We start from the raw sequence: 22,663 nt of genomic DNA on the forward strand, positions 1-22,663 counted from the left end.
TTTCCCTGTATACAAACGCTGCAGTTAATTAAACAAACACATGAAATCACTTATTAACTATCCACACAATACTTAGCATTCCTAAGAGATAATGATCTAAATCTGCTTTATGGAAGATTTTTGCTTAGGAAATGAGTCAAACTTTGTGAAAGGCAGTAGTGTCTCATCACTGGTTTTCAAAAGAAAAATGGTCTTGGGGTGAATAGATTTCAATGGTGTCTGGAAAGAGAAGCTTGACTGGTCAAATCTATTTTTATAGAGATAATCAAGAATGTGGATTCTTTTGAAACACATACTGCAGATGCCTGCCATGTAAGCTTCCATTGTGTAATAATAGAAAAGCACCAGCACATGCAGGGGGAAATATGCTCGACAGATATTTACACCAGAGATGTATTTTAATATATTTATTAATACACTGAAAAAACACATACACCAGATTGGTTAAATATTTTGATTAATTTCCGGGTAAGGAGGCTGTTTAATATGAATTGAGAGGCCAATCCAAAGGTCTTCCTTACTAGGTAAAACCATCATTGATTTCAATAGCTTTGTTTTTTAAAATGTGAGGAAGGACTGACAAAATGTCTAAAAATGCTCTCTAGGGAATGCAACATTTCTGCTCTGGGCCAGTGACCCTGCAGGGAAACCAGGAGTGGTAGGTGAGATGGTAACTGCCTGCCAGGTGAAGGCTGTCAGTAAATAGAAGCTTTGGAAATCATTCTGGAGGACAATAAAAAGGAATGGAGCTTGATACTCAGGAGAACAAAGTCTCCTTTATTGTTCTTAATTATTATTATGGCATCACTAGGCCTTTGCTCAGGTTCGGGCCTCATTGTGCTAGATTCTGGGCACACACTGCAAAAAACAATTCTTGCCTCAATGAGCTTACAGTCTGAACAGAAAAGACAAACAGTCCCTGCTTCTCCAATGGCTCTGAATAAGCCAGCAGAACTGGCTGGCATTATCTCCCCTCTCGTCCCACTGGCAGTGCCCATCCCCAACTACAAATTCTCTCAGAAGGCCCTTAATCTCCAAGGTTGGAACTTTAGAGGGGATGTGGAGGTAGAAAACCCATTCTATTTCCATAGGCAGAGTCTCAGGAGAAGGCTAGGCCCTGCCTGGCTGTTTGTGGGCATTGTTCTGACCACCCTCCTCATGGGAACGGAGGAGAGCCCTCCCAAGGCCTGTATCATCTGGCAAGTGGGATTTATTAAACAGGAATTCAGAACTAACTCCAACTTAAATCAAACTATGGCTGTAAACTAGAGGTTCTTATTTTCTAGATAGTGGGTTTTAAGATGAGACCCACCATTAATTAATCAAATGCAAGTTATTAGGCTCAGTACTGTGAGAAATTCTTTGGTCTGTGATATAGAGGAAGTCAAATTGAATGGCCTAATGGTCTCTCCTGGCCATAAAATCCATGGAAAACAATAATAAACTACATGGCTGAGCTTATGTAGTTCCATAAGGTATTTAGATGCCACCATGATGAATATGGTTTTGGCAGATTCATTTCCTTCTAGGGCTCTATCTCAGTGTGACATTTTGAGTGAATGGGATTGAAAAAGAAATGAGTGAGATTTTAAATGTCTCACTGAAAAATAGGAACATTTTCTTCTTTGCTGGAGGGAGACACTTTAAAAATAAATTAAAGAGAACCCTAAATGAGGGAGTTACCCTCCCCCAGGGCCCAGTCTGATCCATGTAAGTAGCCCATGAATGCAGTGGAATTGGTGCAGCTCTGCTGAGTGGGGAGGGACAGGACACTAGTGCAAACTGTGCACTGTGCAGCTATCACAGACCAGTGGAGGAGAACTTGTGGGAGGCAGCATGGTCAGGGGATCTAGGTACAATTTCACTAGCTAAATCCCTCTCCTCAGCTGCTGGTGCAGACTCGTTAGAGGAAGAATGATTTTGTGGTCAAGGCAGTGGCCTGGGACACAGAAGATCTGGGTTCAATTTCTGGTTCTGTCAAGCATTCCTGTGCGACATCAGTGAGAAACTATCCCTTTGTGTCTCCATTCCCCATCTGTAAAACAGTCAGAATGCTGCCTCTCTCTCCCCCCTTTGTGTCAGGTCTATTTAGATTGTAGATCTTTGCGGCAGGGACTGCTGTGCCTAGTACGTGGGGCTGTGATTGCACTAGGTGCTGCTGGAACACAAATAATAAATCAGGATGGGAGATTTACCTCCTCTCTGACTCATGCCAAGAACCCCCTGTTCAAAGACTATTTACTTGGGCTCTGGCCAGGTGCAGGATTTGGACCTCAGTGCACTGAAATATGGTAGGTACATTCTTCAAACTGTATGGTTGTCTGTTGTATCCGACGATGGCTTTGCGGCAACACAGGTTGATACATGAATGCCTGTGCATGAAGTTTTAAGTTAGAATACCGTTGCACACAGAGGCAATCTCACTCTCTCAGTTGCTGAAGTCAAAAACCAGTGGCACCAAAGGTTGCAATGACTGGAAACATCCTTAGGTGCAATGGATATCCATTGACATCTTTGTGCCTTGCCAAACCTTGTGTATCCCACATAACATGGCTGCAGTGCTTTTCCATCTGTTGGACTAACAGGTCTCCTCTGCCTGGCCTGCCAAAGCACACTAAGTGCACTGGGGATAGACATTTCCCCTCACTACGGGTGTTTCCCAATGGCTACCCTCAACCTGGTTTAGCCCCCCAATAAACATGATGTCCTGGAGTGTGGCCACTGCCACATAATAGCGGCTAATTGGAGCCACAGGTGAGAGCTGGGTGTGAAGGACTAATGAAAGAAAACCACATAAGTGTGTGACTGCTCTGACTTCCAGTGGCACAACCTCTTTTCTGAACCCCATCACCCCAAGTTCTTCCAACCAGAGTGTGTGAAGAACTGATTTTTCAGTTTGGTATCAATTAAAAAATGTAAATTAATTTTGGGAAAACCCACCAAAGAATTTGTTTTTGAAATTTTTGGCAAATCAAACAGATTGTTTCTGATTAAACAAAATGTGTTTTGGTTTCAAGCTTTTCTAACATTAACATTTTTTTAACTGTAAGGCTTAAGGAAATTTTGAAATGAAAAGTCATTGCAAATCGAAACATCAAAACATTTTATTCTGACTTTCACATGAACGCGTTAAATGTTGCAGTACTGCCAAATATGCATTTATCAAAAAAAGTTTCAACTGAAAAATTTCCCTCATCTCCACGTCTAATAAAGTCTTCATATACTAATTTGTTGCGATGATTAAGAAAACTCCATGAACTTTTAATCTTGGAATCTTTTCATCTGTTTTGTCAAGAAACATGGGGTCAGAAAGGCTCTGTTCTCTTTCCTGGAATATATTTCTGTATTTCCGCCTCAGTTGATGACTAAAGGTTTTGGAGCCACCCCTAGCTGAGCTCATTCAGTAGCTGAGCGTGTGTCTCTCGCACAGATAGAGGCAGAAGCAGTTATGCAGGTTTGTGCTATTTTGGATGTTGTATTATTTACTTTGAAGTTAATTGTTTCTAAATTCAACACTAGAGCTTTATCCCAACACTCCCCTTATCTGCCCCTTCCAGAGAGCTCTATATATCTTCAGCATGGCACAGAACATCTTCCAAATGCACAAACTGAGCATATGTTACTTTCCCTTTCCCACTTGCTTCTTTCTCTCCCTCCCTAAGGCGAAACTCCAGCAGCCAGACCTGCTCTCCTGGTTTCAGGTATAATCAGAAATAAACTGAAAGCAATTATGGGTAATGTAGTTTCTGCTGTCCCCATAATCTGTTTAAACAGGTGGTGCTAAGCAGCAGAAGAAGGACTGCAAGTCCCAGAGGGCATTGCTCACAAGCCCTGAGAGACACAAGGTGTGTGCGGTTCAGCTAACCTAACCCTGTTGTAGTGACATTCTTCAAAGCCAGCACGGAAATGGACACACTTTATACATTGCAAACCTCCCAAACAATGTCATAATTTGGACCTGAACGAAAGCAGTTGCTGCTTGTTTCTATAACAGTAAGTGTTTTGCTTTTTTTTAAATTAACTTTGTTATTGTTATTTCTATTTTAAATGTTGTGAGGTGCTTGGATATTAGGGTGGAAAGAGACTGAGAACCTAGAAAATATTGGGGGAAGATGGTGCAATTTCATAAACCAATGTGTTATAGGAGGCTGTTCGGCCTTCATGAATCCGATGGAGTAAAGTCATTACTCATTTGTTAGCCTTTTAATGGTCATAGCCAAAGTCCACTGGAGTCAATGGAAAGACTCCTGTTGGCTTCAACAGGCTTTGGATTAGAAGTGGTTTTCAAACTTTTTGTACTGGTGACCGCTTTCACACAGCAGGCCTCTAAGTGTAAACCCCCATATAAATTAAAAACGGGGTGGGGTGGGGACTCGGGGCTGTCAGCCCCACAGAGCTGACAGTTTGCAATCCCCCACGTAACCACCCCCTCCCCCGTTTTAGAGCCCCTAGTTACAAATCCAAGTCAATTACGTTTGAAGAATCCCAGAATCATACTGATTAGAAACAAACAAAAAAATAATAATCTCAGAGGCCAAAAAGATGGCAGTAAAGAAAATGTATAGATATGAACATTAAAGAAAGGAAAAACATCTAAAAGCTAAATATCCTCAAGAGTAAAAAAGGAAAACACTGACAGAAAATGAAGGGATATTTGCATAACTAACACATTATGAGTAGAGCTGGTCAAAGTTTCTGATTTCAACAAAAAACTGGGGGGGGAGGGGAAATTAATAACAAAATCTGAAAGTTTGAATTTTGGTAAAAATACTAAATCAAATATGAAATATTTGTGGGTTTTTTTGTTTTGACCAGCTTTCATTATGAAATATTGAACAGCAATATGCACTTTGCCTCCCAAATATTTCTAGAACTAAATACCCTATCTTTAGTGGATTTTAGGAAGATAGTCTGATTTCTGATCTGATATCTTGTCCTTCACAACAGCCAGTGCCAGATACTCCTGTGGAAGGTGTAAAACTCTCATGCTCTACCTAATTGCATAGCACTACACCATGGGGGAAGCATTGGGGGGGAGTTAATGGGGATGATAAGAGCTGGTAATCATTTTGCTTTAGGGTATAAAATACTATTTCCCTGAGCAACATTAAAAGAAATGGACTGGCACTGGCATTGTGGTTATTTACCACAATGATATGCTGTGGCACTGTGTTAACGAGGCTAATTATATATTGGATTCAAAGTCTTATTATCTACTTAAATGTGTTGTCTTTTAAAGTTTAATGTTCCATTGTCCTTTATTAATGGAAAGATAAATGGGAGCGTTTGACTTTTCCTCTGCCATTCACACTTGTGTATAATTCTCTGTCATATCTCCTCTTCTTTTTCCACACCAAGTAGTAGTTCAAATTCCCAGAAGTACTACATTGGCTCATCCTGGTATAAATTCTTGCATTGATCTCTGTGGTCAAATCTCCACCCTTGAACTTCAAGGGTCCACAGGATGGGGAAACATAAGGAGCTCACCCAGTAACAAAAAATGGATGTCACTAACTGAAAAGACGCTTGATCAGGCCTGAGCAGTCAGCCAGTCCACCTAGTCAGCAGCTCTCCAGAGAATTTTCCATCAGCAGAGTTCTTGTGGAGCACCAGTAGGAATTCAAGCTATTTCCTATAATGGAAAACACGGAGGGAGGAGGGAAAAAGACAACCTCCCCCCACACACACACACACACACTCCCAGAGCATATTTCCCTTGAGATGCATGGAGCTCTTACTGTCATGAGTAAGGCTACAAGTATATCACGGAGATCGCGGAAGTCATGGACCTCCTCCCCCCCCAGCTCCCAGCCCTGCAGGGCATGGGGGATACCCTCTCCCAGCTTGACAGCTCCCACTCTGCAGGGCTGGGGGGATCCCCGGAGCTCCCAGTGGGAGACCCCGCAGATCCCAGCTCCAGTGGGAGACCCCTGAGCTCCCAGCCCTGCAGAGCAGCCGGAGATCCACCCCAGCTCCTAGCCCTGCGGTCAGGTGTCCCTTCCAGCCACTGGGTAGGAGCAGGGGGCTGCAGCTCCCTGCCTTTGCATGCTGGGGGGCAGGGTGCTGGACCCTCCTTCCTCCCCATTTTGTCATGGATGTTTTTAGTAAAAGTCAGGACAGGTCATGGCTTCTGTTAATTTTTGTTTATTGCCCGTGATCTGTCCATGACTTTTATTAAAAACATCCATGACAAAATTGTAGCCTTAGTCATGAGTAACTGTGTGCAATGTCTCTTTAAAATATCTCCTGATATGGAAACCCCCTCCCTCCACTCTCATCCTTTTTCTTATATGTCTCTGTATGTTTTCTACTTTGGCCATGTGTTTTCTGAAATGTCCTTCCCAGAAACTGAATTCTACAGTAAAATAGGGCTATACATCAATTTGTCTACAGTAATGGCTCTATAATATTTTCCTTATTATTTTTTGTCCACTTTCTAACACAGCCTAACATCTTATTCACTTACACATTGACCAAATACCCTCATTAAATTGCTCATAATGACATTTTGACTTTTCCTGAGACATTACAGTTCATTCAGAATCCATCAGTGTGTATCAGTAATTTAATTTGTTGCTTTCAAAAGTGCCTTTCCAAGCACTTATCTGCTGTGAATTTAATCTTCTGTGTTGCCCAGTTACCTAGTTGTGTTAGGCCCTTCTGAATTACTCACCTCTTTTTGAGCTTTAATTAACCTAAATAATTTGGGTCATTAAATATGACCATCTCACTTCTCTCCTCCTCTTTCAGAGTTTACAAGTATATGAACATTATGAATAGATGTAGATACATTGAGTAAGAAGCCCAGTTGCTGGGGTACTCTACTGTAAATAGAATTTCTTAAGATAAAACAGGGCCCAGAATCATTAAATGTCAGGAGTTTCCCCCAAAATATCACTCCACTATAGGATCCCCTTAAAACAAAAGGGGCTGAATTCTCAGGTGAACTGGAACAGGTCCACCACCTCTGACATCCAAGATTCTAGGAGGAACTGAGGTCTGGATCAGCCCCTGGCACAAGTGGGAGCAGACTTGGGGCTGCTCCAAGCTGCACCAGCATGCAATGGCTCCAAAGGATCTGTTTTGCTGGCTGGGACTGCCTGAACATAGCATGTTCAGCCTCAGCCTCTCTTTCCCTGTATATTGGGATGGAGGACATAGTTGACTGTGCTGGCTCTATGCTAGCCTAAGGGTATGTCTACACTGCAATTAGACACCCGCAGTGGGTCCATGCCAGCTGGCTCGGGCTCAGGTTGTGGGGCTAATTGGGGTGTAGGCATTCAGGCTCTGGCTGCAGCCTGAGCTCTAGGACCCTCCCACCTCGCAGGGTCCCAGGGTTAATTACAGTGTAGACATAGGCCTATTATTGGGGAATCTTAGGGTGAGACATTTTCAGCTACCCCATTTAGGGCAGCTTTAACTCCAGTGGCATAAACAGGGCCAAGAACAGGCCCTCTTCCTGATTCTAAAATCTACCACCCTCCAGCTTCCACATAGCCCCAATCCAACCGCCAACCCCCTAGTTTCTGCCTAGCTCTTCTCTAGCCCTAATCAAACCCTCTCTCTGCTCCTCCTGACCCCAGGTCATGCCTAGCTACCCCATAGTCCCAATCCAGCCCTCCCATTCACCTGCTCCCACATAGCTTCCCACCAGCTCCCCCTGCTCCTCCCTTTGTCCTCTGCTCTAGCTGCCCCAGCTCTCCTTAACCCCCTCTCTAGTCCCTTCTGTCCAACCTTCATCTTCTCCAGCCCCAGTCTAATCACCTCTCCAGGCTCTTTTAACTCCCCTCCTGCTCCATTATTGCCCTGATCCACCCCACTCAGCCCTGTTTCAGGCCCCCCGCAAACCCTCCCCCAGTTCCCTGTCGATCCCCTCCAGCTCTGCTTCCATCCCTATTCCCACAGCTCTGGACCAAACCTCCACCAAGCTCCACTCCAACTCCCTTCCCCCACCCTCAACAGCTCCGATCCAGATCCCCAACTCTACCCAGTTCTGCTCCAACCCCCGCAATCACCCAGCTCTGATTTAGCCCCCTCAAATTCCCCCTCTGCCAACCCTCCCCCTCCTCATGCAAAGCAGCTGATACTTTTACCTTGTGCTCCATCTCTATGGATGCCCCCGTGTCCAGGTTGCCTCCCATCCCTGCTCATCCCCCATTGCTGTGATCCCCCACATGCAGTCTCTGTGCATCCTTGCCAGCAGCTCATGTCCAAGAGTGGCCCTGGCTGGAGGGGGGGCCCCATTCCCAGCCTCCCCCTGCCCTCGCAGACCAGTGAGCCACGCACTTCCTGGCAGCCCCCCTGGTAGGACCCCCCAATAACCTCATGGTCTCTGGCATGACTGCACTACTTGCACCATTGTAGTTACACCACTGTTCAACTACTCCTTGCACCACCGAGGATTTCTCAGCCATTCTGTATAGTGAAGATTGATGAAAAGAAATAATTCACATCCTCTGTAGCCTCCATATCTTCACTGATTGTTCCCTACTCTCTGGTTGTCTAAGAGGTGCTTAAAGCTTGTTGTACTTAAAAAAATGAGTTTTTGCCTATCCATAATTGAGAATTCCTCTTGCCTTCTTAATATTCATTTTACAGTGACCTGCTACTTCATTTGTGTGTTCTTCAGTTTCATTTTACAGTTTTTAAAATATTGAACCTTTTTTTAGTTCTTATGTGCCCCTCGCTATTGAGGTATCCAAACACCTCACAAGCTTTAATGTATTTATCCTCACAACAGCACTGTGAGGGAGGGAAATGCTATCATCCCCATTTTATCCTCAGAGCAGGGGTAAAATGGAGATGGACTCAGGAGATTTTGGGTCAATCCCTGGCTCTGCCACAAACTTCCTGCGCGACTCTGGGCAAGGTATTTAATCTCTGCATGCCTCAGACCTGGGGAGTACATGGGCATATAACACTTCCCTGCCTCAAAGGGAAGACGATGGTGAATTCATTAATGTTTGTGAGGGACTCAGGTACTTCAGTGATAGGAGTCTAGTAAGTACTTACAAAGATACATTATCTATGCTGCCTTGGTTTGCCTAAAACTCCGAATAAGAGCAGACCATTTTTAGTTAAATTTGTCTATTACCTGTTAGCTCACACTGTAAACAGTGCCTGTCCACTAGGAACAGTGTTGAGGCAACCAACTTATTTCATAGACCAGAGAACAGCTCTCACAACAGCTTTATCATTTAACACTTGGAAAAGCACTATATACACATGCAAATTATTAGCATTACCATATTATTAATACAACTTTGGGTCACTATTGATATGGGCTAGAATCAACCCTCTTTCTACCAGTGACAAGCTCTATGTCCTAGTGACAACCCCCTGACTCTCCCAATACCAAACCTTTGGATATTTTTCAAGGGCAATACATTTATATAAACATTCCAGCATCAGCAGCACTGAAGTATGCACAAGATTATATAATTAAGGGGAAACAGTTTCACCCATGGACTAATAATTTAGAGAAAAATTGTCAAGGAGCGCTTTTTTTTTTTTAAAACATGATCTCCTCCAACACTAAACATCTGAGCACGAGAGAGGAGCAGGGTGGATGAACTCATCACAATACGTGCACCTATACCCAAGGATCCATTAGTCCCAATTTAATAGTTTTTCTCTAAAGGCAGTTGTTGGACAAGGTTTGGAGTCTAGAATCCTCTATTTTATTCACAGAACTGGTACAGTTCAGATGGCACAAGCTGCCCTACGTCATCCAGGGATGAAAGTTCAGTGATCTGAAGGAGAACAGGTTTAGTCTCTATGCTCAGTCAATCCTCCTCCTCCCTACTGAGATTATTGAGTCTGGTTTTTTTAATGTAGACTCCTGACCTGGATTGGTGACCTGTTAGAAATGAGTTAGCGGTCTCAAACAGCCATCACATTGAAACTGAAGTCAAGGCAGCCAGACAGATGTGAAAACCTCATTTCCAATTTCCCAAGATGTCCAGTCCACTCACACAGTTATTCTAATAGAAGAGCTTTACAGCCACATAATAGGAAACAAACTCAGATTTTAATCTATTTAAAAAAATACCACCTAGCCTCCTACAGTGGGACAATTATGCTTTCATTGAGGGAGTTTCCAGGTTCTTTTGGGCAGTTGAGGGTTGCCTGCACCTTTAAATGAGCTCTGGTATGGCTGCTGGCTAAATTCAGGCAGAAGAGCCTGACGAAGAGTAGTAGTGACTATCTATGATTCCCAATGAAGCCACAGGTCCTGTGATTGAGACAGGGTAGTAGGGAATGCTAAACTCAGCATTCATGCCAACGGGAGGCACTCTTTTCTTAAAGAGTAAACTTTTTAATCAGATTTAGATTCCATTGGCCACACCTTAAAATCAATCATTCATTTCAAAGGGAGTTTTGCACATGAATTAATAGCAGCACATAACTACAAAGCAAAGGAGACCCACATAATGACAACCGATTTATGGCTGAACCAACCTCTTTGATAGGGAAGTTCTATATCCTGTTATCAAATACGCTGTTTACAAGCCACAAGAAATTCTCTTTAGTACAGGTTTCTTTTCTGTATGCTGCGTTTTGCCTGAAGCAAACAAATAATCAGCAGCTTTAAGATGAATTCTTTATCCAAGCCAATGCATAAATGCACAGATCCACCATCTTGATTGATTTGTCACTCCAAATCCCTTCCCTAAGCTCCTGCTAATGTTTTCAAGCACATATTGTATCTATTGAGTCCTGCTCTATTCAAGTAGCATTGGCTATTTTCTTACAGAATGCCGGTCACTGCAGAATTTAGGTGCCATACAATAGATATGCATGATACAAAGCAACATGATTGTAGGTTTGCTTTTAAAAAACTGTCCATCTTATTTTATTTTTAATCATTAATACTCAAAGTGTTTTACAAACTGGATTTTGTTTGCTAACTTGCACTGAAAATATTTTGAATTTTTAAAAGATTGATTAGCAGTATTATGAGTGATAGTACAAATACGCTGGATTATATTCTCCATGGGATGTAATATGTAACAGCTCACCTAGACATGAATCATGAGAATTTGAAAGGCACTTCCAGGTTTAAAAAAAAGAAGTCATTTAAAAAAAAAGTTTCCCAATGATAACCACCTGGGAAGTAGCATTTTCGTTGATCCATTAGTCAAGTGCACGTGTGTTTGCTTCTATTTATTTTTTGGCAAAGCCTGTGCTAAGGCAGGGGGAGTTGTTGATGTAGCAAAAGGCTGGTTCTATTACAAAACAATATTGTTTTGAGTTTCCAACTGATGCAGTAGACTTAAGTTTAGCCTGCAGGTAATTGCCTGCTCTGGTAGACGTACATGCTAGCTTTGCTCAAGCTAGCATGCTAAATGTAGCATTGTGCCCATGGCAGTGAAGGTGGTGGCTTAAGCTAGCCATCTGAGTACGTACCCTGGGTGTGAGGCGGGATTGTAGTGGGACAGCTAGTCCAAGACACCTCCCAGACTGCAGTAGGCACAGTGCTATTATTAGCATGCTAGCTCAAGTAGAGTTGGGGTATGTACATCTCCCAGAGCTGGGAATTACATCTCTCCGTTTCCATGTAGGTACACCATAAGACACAGTCCTTGCCCCAGTGAGTCTGCAATCTGCATGGATGAAAAGGAATTTTCTTCAACAGCACATTGGTAGGACTTGGGGGTGACGGGTTGGGAGAAAGGCAGAATAGGGTCTTGCCTTTCTCTCTAGACAGGAAACATCTGTCAAGATCAGCTGCGTGTACCCCCTCAATTAACTCTTAGTAGCTCAGTGCTGTGTAGGTGTACCTTTTGTTTATGTTTGTACAGGACCCAATGAGGCCCTAATCCTGGTAGGAATGTTGTTTTTGAGGTTAAAGTACTGGGTTTGGACTCGAGAGCTGCGCTCAATTCTTAACTCAGCCACAGATTTCTTGAGTGGTCTTGAACACATCATTTGGGGTCAGATTTTATAATGCTCAGCATCCACTTACTTCCCTTCTTCTCAGTTTAGTGGCTGTAGCAAAATGGCTACCCCAACACACTCCCTACTGGCTGGCTGGGGCACTGCAGCAACTTTTGCCTCTGATTCCCCCACCATTGTCCTTCAGCCCACTCTAGACATAGGAGTGTTCTGGCCCTCCAGATAGACCACATTATAAAGTCCTGCCCCTTCCAGAGCCATGGAGTCCTTTATCAAAGTCCAACAGAAATACTCAAAACAACTGAATCTTCAGCCCAGCTGGGCTAAGCAGGCTGCGTCTTCCTCACAAGCATGCCTTGACTGCTAGAGTTCATCTCCATGCCTACTCCCAGGATCCTGAGCCTCAAACAACCCCATTGTCCAGGGCCTAGCACACTTCTCTGCTCACTCAGGGCTTCAGCCACAAAGCTACTCCTCAGGCTTCCTGCTTCCATTCAGGCTCCCAGCTCATCCTGGAAGTAACCTATTCTCTCCTTGCCTCATCTCAGCCTGCTTCCAAAGAGAGACCACATCCCACCTCATCTCCTCTCTCCCACTGAGCTCACCCAGCTCTTTATGAGACAAGCCCCTTCTTTTCCCCAGCTGCATCTAATAATTAAGTTCAGCCACCTGATCTCCTGCCAGTCAGGATTAGCTTTGGGAGTGTGTGGGGATGGGCCCTTTAAGGGCCAGCCAACCTGTGACAGGTGTCTAAATGGGAGCAGAGCCCTTTTGAAATGAGGCTATTAATCTGTGCTTCAGTTTCTCATCTGTAAAATAGGGATAATAATCCCTTCTCCCACTCTTTATCTATTTAGATTGTTAGCTCTTTGGGTCCTGGACTGTACAGCACCAAACACTGCGGGGTTCCTTGGGACACTTGCAATACAAATACATAACAAAAAATTAATCCTGATTGGTTTTTGTGGACAATACCTCATTACAAATAAAAAACAACATTGCTTAAAGTCTACAGATCAAGAATGGATGTCTTTCTACATGGTATGCTTTAGTTCAACTTTGATTGAGGAATTAGTGGGTGAAATTCTAGGGCCTGAGTTCTACTGGAGGAAAGATGAAGATTATTAGAGTTTTGTTTAGATTTAAAAATCTATCAATAAAATCATATTTAGTGTTGAATTCAGTCCTGCTGATGGAATAGGAGTCAATATGGTTTATTATTTGATCCCATTATTATATAGGCAATTGTCCTTTGATTTTTCTCTCAAATCCCAGTAATGTGAATTTTGGTGCATTAGTGTGAATTAAGAAATTAGTAGAAGGAATATTACACTAGATGATATTGGAGACACACCTGAATTGGAATCCTAGGTCTGAAACCCATGGAGCTTTGGGGAAGGGATCTCAATCCAAGCTTTGAAGGCCTTTAAACAAATCTGAATCCAGACTGAAGCTGGTATTTTGTTGGTTGGATAGGAAAACAAAGAAAATGTCACTTTATCCAGGTTTCTGCTTTAGGGCCCAATGAGCCTCTTCATTTTCAAGAGTGGAAGGGACAAAACTGGGTGGATCAGAGGGAGCAGGATGAAAGTGGGAGGAGGAAATGCCCACCTTCATATTATGCTCAATGTTTTCCCTCAGCCCATGAGAATACCTTTGCAAATCCCCATCTATGGAGTTAAGGATTTGTGGTTGAGAGTGGGGTGAACCAAGGGTGGAGAGGTCTGGACTGCAGGGATATTATTCTGTACAGCATTGTCCCCCATTACAGGCCAACTCTATACCCTCCACAATGTGGTGTCTCCTCTAATGTGTGAACCCTCATCATGAAGGAATGTGTCAGAGGCAACTGCTGGTTGGGCCTTCACGGAAGCACAGCTCCTGAATGAGCCAGGCAAGTAAGGCAGCTGGGAAGCAGTGCAGAGTGCAGATCCATGCCGAAGGCTCTGGAGTTCCTCAGTTTCTCAAGATTCATGCAGATCTTAGGACATCAGCAGGCTTAGAAGACTGAACCTTTTGCCGATTCATTTGGCAATCATATCCCTCCCATGATTTGGAGAAAACAGAGTAGGTGGATAAATTGGAGAGAGTTCAGGGATGAGTCATGAGAATGATTAAAGAATTAGAAAATATGCCTTCTAGTGATAGACTCAAATATCTCAATCTATTAGGTTTAACAAAGAAAAGGTTAACGGCTGACTTTATTACAGTCTATAAGTATCCAGATGGGGAACAAATATTTAATAACAGCCTCTTCATTCTAGTAGAGAAAGGTATAACACATTCCAATACCTGGAATTTGAATCTAGAAAAATTCAGACTGGAAATGGGTGTACATTTTTAACAGTCAGAGTAATTAACCACTGGAACAATTTATGAAAGGTCGTGGTGGATTCTCCATCGCTGACAATTTTAAAATCAAGATTGGATGTTTTATCTGGAAGATCTGGTCTAGGAATTATTTAGGGGAAGTTCTATGGCCTGTGTTCTACAGGAGGTCAGACTAGATGATCACAGCAATGCCTTCTGGCCTCAGAATCCATGAAAACTCTCACTTTCCCCATTTGCAGGTAATTCAGGCATAGGGTAGAATGTAAGCCTTAGAGATTTTGTACTGATCTCTAAATACCATTGAGATAAAAAGGTAATCTGTCTGCATGGACAGGGTTGATTCAGTGTACCGAATACTGAAAGAAACAGAGACAAGTTCTGCTCTCATTTACCACAGGTGAGTCTCCGCTAACGGCAATGGAGTTAATGTGAATTTGCACCACTGTGACAGAACAGAATCTGACCTCGTATCTAATTCTGCATTTTCATGTTAAAACAAATTCAACAGTTAATCTTTTTGGCAAGATACTGTGTATATAAGTGGGAATAACTGCAATGTAAAATAGCTTTGCAAAGATATTTCTAGTCTAGATTAGCTGAAAGCATTATTAGTTGGTGTGATCGGCGTCGGCCCACCTACCCGCTAGGGGGTGGTGGGGAGCTACGAGGTCCCTGGCTGGTCTGGGTCACGCCTCCGTCAGCGGGGAATTAGCGGCGGGGCGGCCGCCAGCCAGTCAGTAGCGCGCCCCTCAGGCAGGGGAGCGCCGGCAAAGGTCAGTAGCGCGCCCCTCAGGCAGGGGAGCGCCAGCAAAGGTCCCGGCGTGGCTCTGCCGGGTAGGGGAACGCAGGCCCACCCTACACCACTGCGCTCCAGCCCAGGGCCCTGACAGTGGCAGAACGAGGGTCCCACCACTGGGTCAGCGGGGTTGTCCCACTACATAGACTCACCACTGTGCAGCTCTGTCCCTGGGCTACTTCCTACCCGATTGCTCGCCCGAATCCCTCTGGTTCCGTGAGTGCGTCAGGGTAGTCTGCTGCTGGCAGCTCCGGCTCCCCCTCAGGCTCCTCCAGCTCCTCTGGGTACTCGGCTGCTGGCAGCTCCCGCTCCCCCTCCGGCTCCTCCAGTTCCTCTGGGTACTTGGCAGCAGGCAGTCCTGGCAGCCCCAGTCCATCCTCCAGGTGAGGTTTCCACGGGTCCAGGGCCTCCCCTGGTGTGGCAGCAGGCTCTGAAGGGAGCAGCCCACGGTCTGTGTCTGCCTCCCTCCCTGGTGCTGCCCTAACTGAGCTAAGGGCCCCGCCCTTTATACTTCCTGTTCCACCCCTCCCCTTCCGGGGGGGTGGAGCGAGCTTGGGCTGGCCCCACCCACTCAGGCTGAGGGAAAGGCACTTTACCCTCAGGTTCGGAGGGAAGCTACCCTGGCTCCCTACAGTTGGCTTTTGTGTTTCCACTAAATAAGGACAAAGATATTTTTACATGGTGTCACTGATGGCTTGCTTAGTAATGCTCCATGCTTCTGAAGTCAGTGGCCTAGTTATAACATGGTGACATAAAATATTAAATCAAGTTATAACTCAGAACATTACATCCTCAACCTTTTATGGGCAGAGCTAAGTTTCTTTCACTGAATTGAAGCATCTATATGGCCTATAGACATGTGATCTTAATAGCTTTAACACTTTAAGCTAGTTGAAGCCTGGTCAATACTTGGATGAGAGACCTCCAAGGAAAACCCATGATGCTTCCAGAGTAAGAGTCCTGCCTAGCCTTCAGCTGGAGTAACTACATTCTGCCTGAAATTTCATTGTGACAGTATTCTTCTTCACTACTCATCTTAAAGAGTTGTGTAATGTTTGTGTGTGCTGTTATATAGTAATAGCTCGTCTATTCTCCATCTACAGAAGGATCTTATGATTTACAAATATCCATCAGTTTAGCTTCATAACTCCCCTGCAAGGTAGTAAAGACATGCCCATTGTAAGTGACTTATCCATGATAAGGAACTGTTACAGGGTGTCTGGCCCTTCCAAAGGGAGATAAGTCAGCCCACCTGTGATGCAGCTGATTTACCTCCCCAGGTGGACTGGAGAGAAAGAAGCAAGTCATGTGATAGGAAGTCATGTGACTAAACCAGGCCCCTGAGGGGATACAAAAGCAGATGCCAGTAGATAGTCAAAAGGGGTAGAACTGCTGAGTGAAGCTGCAGGGAGAGTCTCCTGCAGAGGTCCCCAAGAAAGGGAATTGTGGCGGGGAAGATGCAGCTGAACGTTTGTTGTTTTCCTTTTGGGAAGAAGGCAGAGCAGGCCTTGCATCTTCTCCAGCTGCTCAGAGAACAGGAGGAGACAATACCTAAGGAAGGAGTGGCTGTGCCCAATTTATGTCTATATATGGAAGACTCTCTCTTTGTTTTAATAAAATCAGACCCCAAGAAGGGCTGTTATTGGAGTTGTGAAAGCTTTTTGTGTGCTCTTTTTTTAATAAACCAAGAGAGGAAACTGAGGCAATGTGCTGCAGAACCACCACTGGCCACAAGAGGGGGTGTATATGAGAGGTAGCCAACCCTTTTACACACACATAGTCTGTGGCAAAGTCAGGGATACAACAGAGGACTCCTGACACTAAAGTTGGTCAGAAACATTTTCAGTGGAACAGTTTTTGGTTGAAAACGACTGTTTTGTTTGGATGTTGTTTAGATTCATTTTATATCAAAATATTAATTTTTATTATTTGTATATATTATATTTAATATCTATATAATGAATATTTAATATAAAGGTTTAAACAAACTGAAATGAAGCATTTCAATGGTTCCAAATAACAAAATGTTCAGAAGGTTTGTTTCTTGGGATATTTCAAAATTTTAGCTTTTCATTCTGACTTGGAACAATTGCCCTCACTCTCCCACCTCAACTGTTGGAATCTCCCACAGAACAGAATTTTGAGTTCCCAACCAGCTCTTCCCAACATTGTTTTTTTGGATGGGGGTGGGGATTAACCATCATACTGAGCTTAAGTAGCTGCTGCATTTCACCCTAGAGGTGGCTGTGTCTCTGTGCTGGGTTACCTACCTGCAGAGTGTTTTGGGATACTTCAGGATGTGCTACACTGGTACTTATGGTGTAACAATAAACTAGTCCAGCCAAGGTGCTGCATCCTCTTCAAAGACCTAATCCTGCAGGGTACTGAGCACCTTCAATGCCTACTTCTTGCAAGAAACACCGAATTTCTTGAAGGATGAGGCACCAGCAATTTTGGTTCCTGGTTTTCAGGAGACTGCTATATCTGTGAAGATGGATTTACTGTGCAAATGTCTTGATATAGTGCAGGACTGTCTACAGTTGATAAAAAGCTGGAGAACAGATACTAAAAATCCAGTGACTACGCTTAAGAGTTACTGATCTGCAGCCCTCATCTTCTGCTTGGGAGGCAGTAATTTCAGTCATGATGAAAAATAGTAAAGCTTTCTGACACAGAATGAATGAAGTGGAAAACCGGGCACATATTTTGAATCAAGGGTTATAAGCCATACATGCTGAACCTGGCTCCTGAGAATTCACTGCATGGTTATTCAGAGAGTCTAAGGCCAGAAGGGATCATCTAGTCTGACCTCCTGTTATTTGAAATGCTGATTCACACACCAGTTTGGGGGGAGCTTACTAACATTTTTGGCCCACCCCAAACTTCTCAGACTCCTGTTCAGTGAAGTCACATCACTATGCACTATGTCAGTTTTAGGAGTGTGGGGATGGTCAGCCAGATGATTCATTGGGAATTCGCTTCCTCCCAATTGAACTGACTCATTTTATACACAAAAGTAGGCTATTTTGCTGCCACCATAATATTCCTTTTATTATTATTATTATTATTATTATTATTTTTACTGTGTGGGTGAAATGAATGAGTGAAATCCATCTCACTCTACCACTTCACTGGTTCCGTCTGCTTCCTCCCTCACGGTATTGCCTCCTCTCCAGCATGCAACTGCTCTCTTACTTTCACTGTGTGTGAAAAAAGGAAGAAAGAAAGGGGGTTACAAGGACCCTGGAGGCCCTGCCTCTCCTTACTTCTCCAAAGCCGGCTGCACACGAATTGGCTGGGGAAAAAGAGAACCAGAACTTCCTCCCAGGTTGGTGACACCGAAAGAAGCTGGGAAGGAGGAGGGAGGTGGAGCTTCCTTGCTCAGGCAGGGATCTGCTGCTGCATGCAATGGTTGCCAGCAGGTGTCACAGCTGAACAACTGCTGCTCTGTCAGCTACTTCTGTTCTCCCATAGCCTCCTGAACTCACTAGAGGGGCTCAATAGAGCCCAGGGAGGAAGATTTGGCAGCAGGGAAGCAGGGGAAGAATGGGGTTAGGACATCAGTAGGGATGTGTAGCAGCATGTGGGGGGCTAGCGTTGTTAGGAATAGAGTGATCTCTGCATGGGGTGGGAGTGGGGGTGCTCAGGAAGGTGAGTGGACTGGGCCAATCATGGGTAAAGTCAGGGGCATAACAACAGCTTGAAGAGGGGGAAGGCACGTCACTCATGCTGTTTCTGGCGCTACACAGCCAGACCTGTCATGCAGACAGCTTCCCCAAGCACCTCATCATATGAGCCACAGGAGGCTTGTCATACCAGCACTGCTAGCTTTGATGTGAGACATCATCCAGAGGAAGGGGTGTTACTGGGTCCCAGTGCTAAGTGGTTTCACTGGAGGGCACAGATAACCCTCCTCCCCACTTCATGAGGACATTGGGGTGCAGGAATATTGGGGGTATGAGGGTAGGTAGAGCACAGGGATGCGAGGGAAGGGGAAAATTGGGGATGTAGTGCCAGGAATATCCCTCCATTGCTGTCCCCATTTAATGCTCCCCCATTATAGCCCCTTCATAACTGCTGCATAAAATTAGATAAGGTGGGATATGAAGAGCTGTACAGAATGATGAATGGTATGGAGAAGATAAGTCAGGTGCTGCCAATTCTCTCTCTTCATCATGCTAGAACAAGAGGTCAGTCAATGAAACAGGAAGGCAACAACACTAAAAAATGCACTATATATTTTTTGAAAACCAAAACAATTCACCCCCATGGAACTCCTTACTGCTAGATACCATTAAGGCCAAGGTCTTAGATTCAAAACAGGACTGGAGGTTCTCATACGGAGAATGAGAACATCCACAATTAGATTAGGGAAGATATTTTTAAAATATAATAAGGGCTATGAGCCCTTCGTATCTCAGGATATAAAACTACCACTAAAAGACAGGCTTAAGGAGAAACTTCCCATTTGGGCAGGTGTGTCCCTAATTGGCACAGCAGGATTTTTTGCCTTTCCGCTGAAATATTCGGTATTGGCTGTGATGAAAGATAGAACACTGTGACTGGGTGGCTTGCTGGTCTGATCTAACGTAATTCCTATTCCTGTGAATAAGCGCTAAAAAAGCAGGGTTTTAATGAGAAGCAGAGAGCCAGTCGTCACCTTAATTTAGTAGGAACAGACCAAAGTTGTGAGCAGTGCTTCTGGTAGTAAGTAGTTAAAAGCAGGATTCAGAGATTTCACATGCTCTTCATTAAGAGAGAAATTGGCCATTTAACATGAATCCTGTATGACACAGAGAAGCAGATCTTCGCTTGTCTAAAGCTTGTATAATTGCTACATGAAGAAAACACTGCTATATAATGCATCTGAAGAAGTGAGGTTCTTACCCACGAAAGCTTATGCTCCCAATACTTCTATTAGTCTTAAAGGTGCCACAGGACCCTCTGTTGCTTTTTACTGCTATATAATGATGGCTCTGGTTTTGGTTTATAGAAAAATAACATGGATAGTTGCATTTGCTTTCCCTCCTCACCTAGCTTTGGCACTAAGAATTCCATTTTTTATTTCCCTCCTCCTCAACTGCATTTTCAGCAAAGTGTGTCAAAAATAATGACTTTTAACTTGTGAAGTTTAATTTTTCTAGTAGCAAAACAAATGGATAACCGATCAAAACAAATGGATAACCTTTTATTAACAACATGTAGGCAGATCTTCCAAAGGAAGCCAAGTCTCATTATCAGAGAAAAGCCACAACCAAGCATCAGGCATCAGTATAATTGACATTCAGGGGAATAAACAAAATGCTTGATTTGTACAGTTTTACACCCAAAAGTGTCACAGGGATAAGAGTTCTCATTTTGATACTGTGCAGAGTCTGTACTTCCAAAATATCAGTGAGAAAAGGACTATTAAACAAGGTCTTCAGCTGAAACAGATCTACACACACAAACAGCCATTTTTCTTTCCTGGAAAATACTATCACTATCAGTCACATATAATAATGTGCACTGTGACTTCTCCCCTGAGTCCATCAAGTACTCAGAGAACTATTATAGTGACACACATCACATGGTGCATTGGGGAATTATACCACATTGTTTTCTTCTACAATTAGGGGCATCACCTCTTTCAACTGACATCAGGTGTGGGCCAGAGGATTCTATGTGCCAAAAGCTTGAATTCCCCTCCCATATTTAAGGGGACTACACTCCTGTCGAAGATGATTTTTTGACTGATGACATGTGATTGCATGTTGGGTGTTCTTCCTTCCCACAAATGTGCCTTCTCAAGTATCACCTCCCCACAGTCCATCAGATTTTCCAGAAGAGATTGAAGGAGTGCTTGCCTGGGGCACATTTTTCTTCCTCCCCGCATTCAACTGTGATTTTGTCTTGGCTTGTTTAATCGGTGTCAGCCTCTTGGGAGCCTGACTGACACATCCTCAGAGCTGCCAGACCTAATCCTTGTGTCCCAGCCAGTGATTTAACTCCGCATTTGAGTAGAAGACCAACACCAGACTGAGGTACAGGGCACTACACATCCTCAGAGTTCACTGGTCCTCTTTCTTGCTGGGAAATATTCCTCATCTGATACAGAGGCACGTGGGACAGAAGGAATTCACAGTCACCTAGATGTGAGTCCTGCTGTTCTTTCCTGAGCAATCACACTGGAGGAGCAGCCAATTACCCTGACTGCTTGTCCTGTCCCTCCCTTTAGCAAGCCTGAGATGCCACCAGTGCACAATCAGGTGAAAAAAGCATGGTTGAGACCTATCACATTCCTAAGCACATGGCATTACACCAGGGGTGGATTTGCGCCAGGATTTACACTGCATTATATGTCTATGTGTGTCAGGTGTGCATAGCTGCAATATCTTCCTACATCAGGCTACCATCTCTCTACTTGACAGCTGACATGTCAGTTCTGTGGCATGTCTGGTATCCACCATGCTGGAAAGCTCAAGGCTATGTTCCATCATGAAAACTATTGCACTTTAGGCCCAACCCTTGGCTGTGGCAGCTGTATGGTAGCACGGCATGCTGCACAAGTGTGCAATGCATCCAACTTTAATAAAGATGTATACAAATCATAGTAGTAATGCAAGGGTTAAAACCCAGCTCTAAAAGTGCACTAAGTTGCATTATCTTTAGTGTTTTAAATTAAAATTGCCTGAAATGGGCAGTGAGTGACTGAAGCAGTGCCCTGTGTATAGAAATGAATTCCGTGTCACCTTCTCCACCACTCCAAGTGCTGTCCTGGCAATGACACACGGGAAGTGCAATTCTTTAAGATGATTGCTATTCGTGCAGCGCTGGGCTGGCAGGAATGTTTTAATGTTGAAATAGTCACGATTTTTTGGTCTGATATGAGCAGTTAAATTACAAAGGTAATTACGTTTATGATCATGCAGCTCGGTGGCGTGCATAAATGTCAATCCCCTGTGAAGGATTAGTTTACTGCTCAACCCCAGTTTGTCTTTGGAAAACGTTATCGTCTTACCCTTTGGGGGCTTTTGTAAATCACACCAGGCGAATTGATGAGTGATAGGGAATTGTATAGTTTCTCCTGCCAAAATCCAGCCTGTGCGATACAGGAAGCCTATCGTCATAGCTTCCCTCTTGATTTTGGGGACCTATAAATATAGAGGATAATCTCATCTTTCAGTTTTTTAAAAAAAGCCTCTAGTTCTTTTCTTTGAAACGTCAGCCTTGAGGGTATCAGTCACTACTGCTGATATTGTGTCACTATTTTTTGTTTTAAGACCACAGACCCACTGAGAGCCATCCAGGGCTAGCCTTTGGCACCAGCATTAGTCTCTTTCTGGGAAGAGTGCGGATCACTGTTGGGAAGGGTGGTACTGTCCAAGCTGAGCTGATGGCACTAGGGCTGCCTCAGGCTCCCTATCCACTGGTTGCTTGCAGGTGAACTAGCCTCTCTCCTGAACAGCTAATATGGCCTCAGGATACAGCTTATAGTTGTGAGAATCAGTGTGGGCTAGTGGACTAAGTGAGTAACATAGGAATGGACTCCCGCACTCTAATCCTGACTCCCTTTGTGGCTTTAGTCTATTTATTTAACCTTTCTACCTATGTTTCCCCATCTTTAAAATGGGAACAATACTTACCTGCCTCTCAGGG

At 43.9% G+C, this 22,663-nt stretch overlaps 1 protein-coding gene across 1 annotated transcript in view; it reads left to right on the forward strand.

Moving 5' to 3' along the window:
- The first annotated feature begins 3,896 nt into the window (after positions 1-3,896).
- Positions 3,897-22,663, forward strand: part of MACC1 (MET transcriptional regulator MACC1) — a 49,236-nt gene continuing 30,469 nt past the window's right edge. The window contains exon 1 of the mRNA XM_054020645.1: positions 3,897-3,993. The gene's annotated coding sequence lies outside the window, so the exon portion shown is untranslated. The remainder of the gene's footprint in view (positions 3,994-22,663) is intronic.

This window comes from Malaclemys terrapin, chromosome 2, assembly GCF_027887155.1.
Source record: "Malaclemys terrapin pileata isolate rMalTer1 chromosome 2, rMalTer1.hap1, whole genome shotgun sequence".
NCBI classification, from domain to species: domain Eukaryota; kingdom Metazoa; phylum Chordata; order Testudines; family Emydidae; genus Malaclemys; species Malaclemys terrapin.